The sequence below is a fragment of the Muntiacus reevesi genome, chromosome 15 (genome assembly GCF_963930625.1).
Source record: "Muntiacus reevesi chromosome 15, mMunRee1.1, whole genome shotgun sequence".
NCBI lineage: Eukaryota > Metazoa > Chordata > Mammalia > Artiodactyla > Cervidae > Muntiacus > Muntiacus reevesi.
The window spans coordinates 17289303-17296887 of NC_089263.1; the positions used below are offsets into that span (position 1 = coordinate 17289303).

At 38.2% G+C, this 7585-nt stretch overlaps 1 long non-coding RNA gene across 2 annotated transcripts in view; it reads right to left on the minus strand.

Moving 5' to 3' along the window:
• The window catches only part of LOC136147537 (uncharacterized), a 512485-nt gene extending 505199 nt beyond the window's left edge, over positions 1–7286 (minus strand). For both annotated transcript variants that reach the window (XR_010659211.1, XR_010659210.1), the window contains exon 1: positions 7178–7286. This is a non-coding gene — a long non-coding RNA (uncharacterized lncRNA). The remainder of the gene's footprint in view (positions 1–7177) is intronic.
• Between the last annotated feature and the right edge of the window lie 299 nt (positions 7287–7585).

The following is a 7585-nucleotide window of genomic DNA, read 5'->3' on the forward strand; positions in this document are numbered from 1 at the left end:
GTCCTAGATGCTGGGTACAGACACTTGATTAACTGTTCCTCTCTGGCTCTCCTAATACACGAGTCTGTGTCTCTCATATTTAGAAAAATAATAAGAACTTTTCCTGGTTCCTTCTACCTTACAGGCTAGAAACAATATTTCAGAAGTTGTGCCTGATAAGCAACGAGGAATGCTATAAACAACATAAAGGGATGCCAGAGAATGAGATGATTGGATGGCATCACTGACTCAATGGACATGAGTTCTGAGCAAGCTCTGGGAGATAGTGAAGGACAGGGAAGCCTGGCATGCTACAGGCCATGGGGTTGAAAAGAGCTGGACACAACTGAGCAACTGAATAACAACAACAAATAAACAACATGATTCTGAGGATAAAACTAGAGAAGAGTAACAAAAAGTAGCATAAAATGTTGGGTGTCCATCAGAATAACTAAATCAAGAAAAGAAATACCATGAGCATAAAACAAGCAATTGGGATATCTAATTATAATAATCCTAAATTCATCTGCTTTCCCTGTGTTTAAACCTTTGCTAGATACTAGAAGAAGATAAGTAAGACAGTTTTTGCACACAGGTCAGGACAAGAGAGAGAAATGTGAATGGATAAAGATGGAGTACATGTATACAACAGAATATTACTCAGCTATTAAAAGGAAGGAAGGTGGGTCATTTGTAGAGACGTCGATAGAGCTGGAGTTGTTATACAGAGTGTAGTAAATCAGAAAGATAAAAACAAATATCGTGTATTAATGCATATATATAGAATCTAGAAAAATGGTACAGATGAACGTATTTGCAGGTCAGGAATAGAGATGCACACACAAAGAACAGACATTTGGACAAGGCAGGGGAAGGGTGGTGGGATGAATTGGGAGATGAGGATTCACATGTATACACTTCCATGTAAATTAGCTGGTGAGAAGCTGTACGTGGCGCAGGGAGCTCAGCTCAGTGCTCTGTGATGACCTAGAGGGGTGGGACGGGAGGGAGAAGCGGAGTTCAAGGGGGAGAGGATATGTGTATACATATGGCTGATTCACTTCCTTACACAACAGACTAACACAACATCATAAAGCAACTGCACCCCCAATAAATAGATGTTTTAACTGTATAAAAAGCATGTTACCATCGGGTTAATCATTGCTTTATTCATCCCAGGGACCTGGAAAACTTCTGAGTAGAGCATTCAAGGCAGAGTAAGACTTTGCAACAGGAACGTGATCAGGAAAGGCAATCCGCATAGAGGGAAGCATACCACGGCCAGTTCCTGGATTATATACTGAGAACTGGGGGGAGATGGGATCAGAGTGAAAAGGGCAAGCGAGGTCAGGAACAACAGATCACACTAGGAATGTGAATCTGATTCATAATCCCTATATCCAGTCATACCAAACTATTGACCATCTCCTTAACATATCTGGTAAAGAATCTGTCTGCAATGCAGGAGACAGGAGTTAAATCCCTGGGTTGGGAAGATCCCCTGGAGAAGGGAATGGCAACCCACTCCAATATTCCTGCCTGGAGAATCCCATGGACAGAAGAGCCTGGGGGGCTATAGGCCAAGGGGTTGCAAAGGGTCGGGCATGACTGAGCAACTGATGCTTTCTATTTATTCATCGTGACAGCATTTTAATCTTCTTCAAAGACTTAATCCTAGCCTCTCCTCCTGTGAAGGGTTCACTGAAGACTGCCCTATAGCCCCCACCCTCCATAATGGTATGATAGTATAAAAGAGATTAAGATACACAGTTCAGGAGCAATTAATAAAATTATTACAAGCTAAAAGATAGCCAGATTTAAAATTTAACTTTATTCCAGTATACACTAGAGAATCAACCTAAAAGATCTCAGAATTTATTAAATTTTGGTAAGTGGTAATAAAAAATGTAAAAATGCAAAAAAAATCATATTTCCATATGCCAACAATAATAATTTTAAAGATAAGGTTATATTTATGATAGTAAGCAAAAAATACCAACTACCTACAAAAAAGACCTAAAAAGTTATGTGAGAACTCTCTATATAGGAAATAGTAAAATTGGAAACAGAAAAGAGATTTGAGTAATAATGTGTCTGGATGGGAAGACATAATTTTTCCAATATGTTAACATTTCATAAACATAAAGAAGAAGATTAATCATCTAAATCAAAATTTCATGCAGATATTTTGAATATTTACCAAAGTTATTTTAAGATGTTCTAGAAACAAACAGAAAAGCAATAGCTATATTTGGGGGAAAATGAAGTATTCACTTGCCCTCACAAATATCTTATAAAGCTATGGTCATTTAATAACCATGACACGGGTCAAACAACCAAGAAACAGTACAGTGAAACTAAATTGATAGCCCCTCAATAAGTGAAAAGTTACTAATTATAAAAGGGGATACAATAAGGCAATGCAAAAGTGTCTCAAAAGTCAATAGAAGATGTAACAAAAATAGTAAACTATTTAAAAAACAAAATCTTAGTATGCACATTAAAATGTATTCTACGTATATTAAAGAGCTAAATATAAAAACTTTTAGAAGAAAACAGATAAATATCTAGCTCTCTAAATGATAAAAATACCTTCTAAACAAAAAAGCAATAGAAGAAAAAACAGACAATATACTAAACACCATATAAAACTGTAAGCTTGCACATACCAAAAATAATAAGACATAATGAAAAAAAATGAAGAAATATTGAAGAGAAATATTTATAAACATTGAATAATACAAAGGCTAATGAAAAATATATTAAAAGTTCTTAAAAAACAATGAGAAAATTATTAAAGATAAAATGGACAGTAAAAGGAGACAAATGAGATAAAAATAAAATTCACAAAAGAAGAAATATAAAATTAATAATGAGATTTTTAAAAAAGCTTGAAAGTCAAAGTTGCTCGGTCATATCCAATTCTTTGCAACCCCATAGACTATACAGTCCATGGAATTCTCCAGGCCAGAATGGAGTGGGTAGCCTTTCCCTTCTCCAGGAGATCTTCCCAACCTATGGATCAAACCCAGGTCTCCCACATTGCAGGCAGATTCTTTACCAGCTGAGCCACAAGAGAAGCCCAAGAATATTGGAGTGGGTAGTCTATCCCTTCTCCAGTGGATCTTCCTGACCCAGGAATTGAACCGGGTCTCCTGCATGGCAGGCGGTTTCTTTACCAAGTGAGCTATGAGGGAAGCCCTTAAAAAGCTTAAATTTCACTAATAAAATAAAAAATTTTTAAAGATGCCATTTTAGCTTATGAAAATGGCAAATATTTTATAATATGCTACTTAATGTTGATGGCATTAGTTAAGGTAGATATGTTAATGCAAATCTGCTGTAATGTGAAAGGGTATAATCTTTGTAGAAATCAAATTACAGTACACATAAGGACATTAAAAATATACCAGAATTCTAGCTTTACAGTAACACAGAAAAGGCATTTTGTTTTTTAGCCTCTAAAAATAACCATAAAACTACATGAAGAAAATGCAACAGGAACAAAACCTCCATTTTCCATGAAACTGGGGAATATCTTTAAATGTCAGCATAATACACAAAATCAAAATGCAGATGGAAAAATAATAAGTGATTAGCAAAATTTAACGAAGCCAAAATTAAGTAGATGGAGAATTTCTATGGAAAGTTTGCTTAGATTTCTTGCACTTCTCTGTTCTATTATTTTTTGTGTGATTATTATGGTCACAAGATAATTGCTCAAGCACCAGCCATTACATCTGTGTTCCAAGCAAGAAGGAGAAGGAAAGGGAGAAAGTCAAAATTCACTTACATGTTCTCTCCCTTTAAAGAGCTTTTCCTCTTAAATGGGGCTTCCCTTGTAGTTCAGTCTGTAAAGAATCTGCCTGCAGTGCAGGAGACCCAGGTTTGATCCCTGGATTGGGAAGATCCCCTGGAGAAGAAAATGGCAATCCACTCCAGTATCCTTGCCTGGAAAATGTCATGGACAGAGGACCCTGGTGGGCTGCAGTCCATGGGGTCGCAAAGAGTTGGACATGACTGAGCGACTAACACTTACTTACTTACTTATTTACTTCCCCTTAAATGATTGCCACATGCAAATCATCAACTACCCTATAAGGGAAGCAGGAAAGGCTGGTTCTTTACCTGGAAACACCAGCCCCTATTATATAGTGCCTACTGCAAAGCAAGAAAAGGAGAATAAATTTAGGCTAGAAAACTCGCCTCAGAAGTAAAATTGAATAATGGGTAAAAATGAAGAATCAAAAGACAGCAATACATGCACATTAGTTAGAAATATGGAAGCAAAAAGCAGCAGAAGTAATCATAAAATTTGAAAGGTATTGTCTTTGCAGGGAGGAACAAGAGGAAAAGGGAACCAGAGGGCTGATATTTTCTTTTTGTTATAACTCTTTTAGCATTATTTGCCTTTTTATACTATGGACTTGCACTCATTTATTAAAATAAAATATAATTTTAAAATTCAGCTTCAAAAAGATTGTGGCAAATGCAAAGCTGCTCACTCTCATCAGTAACCAAATTGAAAAGCAAGTTAACAGAACAATGAAATATCACTTTCACTCATCAGTTTATAAAATATTAAAATAGGAATGATAGCAAGTATTGGCTCAGGTGTACAGAAACAGGTCCTCAAACACTGTTGATGGAAGTATAAATTGGTACAACATTTTTAGAGATGAGTTTGGCAGCTTCTATTAAAATTTAAAATATGCATATCCTTCAACCCAGAAATTTCACTTCTAGGTACCTACCATAGAAAAATGCTTGTCATCAATGCAAAATGGCAGAGACAAGGATTTGTACGGCATAATTATAGTAGGAAAAAGTTTAAAAGATGATCTGTGTCATCAATAAGAAAATGACATGATAGGCTAGGGTCTATTTATATCATGGAACTCAATGTACTTTTTTTTTTTTAAGGAGGTAAGCCTTACCTGTTTTGTCATGGGAAGAGCTCCTATCTATATCATTAAATTAAAAAAAGCAAGTTGTGCAATAGGTACAGTTCAACAGATTTCATATTTATATATCTGTTAAAGTTTGGAAGGATAGTCTTTAAATTGACCACAGTAGGTTCCTCTATGAAGGGGTATCTGATTAGAGAAGTTAAGGGAAGGCAACTTTATTCTTAAAATGTCTTATATATACTTATATATAAGAGCATACTACAAACTTAAAAACATCAGAGAAATAGTCTCCTAAAAACTAAGCCCTCCAATACTGAAGAATTTGCAGACTGCAAAACCATGGCTATATGGAGTCGTGTCTGTGCTTCCTGTTTCTGGGGCCTCTTCATCCACCGGGAACAGTAAGTCTGTCTGAAGGAGGCCATAGGTGTTATTCACTGAAATGATCTGAGATGGTAATGAAAACAACCTATTTTTCACTTTACCTATTTTTGAAATGTTTGTTTTAATTGGTGATTAGGCAGTTTTGTTAAGGATGCAATTACAGACATAAATTACCCTTTGAAAGCCCTACTTGAAAAAAAAATCCACAAATGTAAACAAAACCAAACACACACAAGAAAACAATTCAGACTCAACTGTGCAGTTATTTTAAGAACAAGATGCATTCAGGCAAATGCAAGAGCAGCTAACCCTTTACTTAACTGAATTCCACCTCTCTCGTTTTTTTTCCAGCCCAGTTGGTATTTGACTCTAGAAATTGCAACGGTTACATCTGAACAAGTTTGGGCCGTCGACAGGTACATTGGGGTCCTGATTCACAGCCTGTGTTTCAGGCATGCAAGACTGCTCTTATATCACTGGGGTGTTATTGTTTGCTCCTTTACCATTGGTTACATTCATTTAACAGCAAATACAGAAGCTGCCCTAAATCCTCAAAAGACACAGAGGACCACCATTGTTAGAGTAGAAACTATCTACCTTGGCCAGTGGTGTGTGGATAAAATGAGAAATCTCCTTTTCTCTTCCATCCAGCACAAGGCTCCCACTCAGTAGGGAAAGCGGGGCATTACCCATGCAAAGTACAAGAAAATTTCAAGAGGGTAAATTTCAGCAGGGTAAATTTCAGGAGGTCAGAATATAATTATATGGTCAGGAACTTCTCTACTCTGACCTCTGGGGGAATAAAACACCCCATTTGTATTATGTCATATCAAATATTTGAAATATCTTGGACAGGATCCAGGAGGCAGTTTGAGATCCTCTTTATTCCCTGTTTCAGAGTTAGTAAGGACAATTCATGAGATGAGCTTGACGTGTATGGAATTCTAGAGCAAGATATCAGCCGTGTTTGCATATCAGACTGGAGTTACATTTTGCTACCTATGCAGAGTTTGTGGTTGAGAGAAAAGTAACTGCTCCCTTTTTAATAAAATGCTCATCCATTACAAATTGCCCCCAAAACATCACAAGAGGAAAAAAATAACCTCCCCGTTTATATCGTCCTTGGCAAAAAGTTCAAGTGCTCAAAATTAATTTTTCAAATAACTGCACCTCCTAAATGGCTTCTCTGTAAACTGAGAGGGAGATCCTCCAACATACAGCAAAGAAAATTCCTAGGTGAGCAATAAAGACAGCCTATAGGTACCTTCCTGATGATAACCTGGCCCAGCTCTGCTGCTGGTTCAGTGTACTCTGTGAGAGTTTTGTAATAGAGAAGAACAAACCTGACTCCATACTGAATGTTTCTTTTTCTTTAACCTTCTTCTCTATTGCTTTCACTGCAAGTTAAGAATGTTGCCTGTACCCTGAAATACACAAGAGCCCATTCCCAAGGCTCTGACCTTTGAGGGTATAAGACTTCTCCATTCCTACAGACATACAAAGTTGCAAAACAGAGAACACCATTTGTCTTGCCAGAAGTTGATAGGAACATTGCAACTAGATTTACATGGAGAACAAGTGATTTCAGGAACCAAGAAGTTTCCAACCACCAAACACATTGTCTCCCCTTTTAGTACAAAAGAAGCCTGAATTCTAAGGGAAGGATGGTTCTTTGGGACACAATTTCTCACCCGCACATGTTTGGTCTTCTCAAAGAGAAGTAATATTTATGCCTCACTTTTTTTTCTTTTTTACGCGTGTGGTTGTGTTTGATGTATGTAATGACTGCAACAAGCGTTACGAGGTACGGGTGACAGGAGGGGAAACTGAGTCCCGGATCAAAGGGTAGAAAGAGACAGGGTACAAAAGCTGAACTGCAGGGCCTCAGCCAGAATCTCACTTACCCTGCTTAGGTCTCAAACGTCATGGCGGTGCCTCAGGGCAGCAGGGAGCCCTCACCACTCAATCTGGCCAGGAGAGTGGGAGAGAAGCCGCCACTGCGTTGAGGGAGAGGCTGGAGATGCAGGAAAAGGCTCCTCCTCCCTTCCCGAGCCCTCCCGTCCTCCCCACCCCGCCCCCCAGAAGCCCCCACACCTAGGGCTCTGGCCCCGCCCCTTCTCGTTGCCCAGGTAATCTTTCCAGCTGCGAGCCTGCACTTTATACTCAGCCTGCAAAGCCGGTTCAGGTAACTCCCCGCCCATCCAGTCTTCCTCATCCCACCATTTCGGATTCAGATCTTCCTCGCCTCTCCCATACTTTTTTGTGTATACGGCTATTATGCCTAAATCTCCCTTCTGCCTCCTGTGATGGTC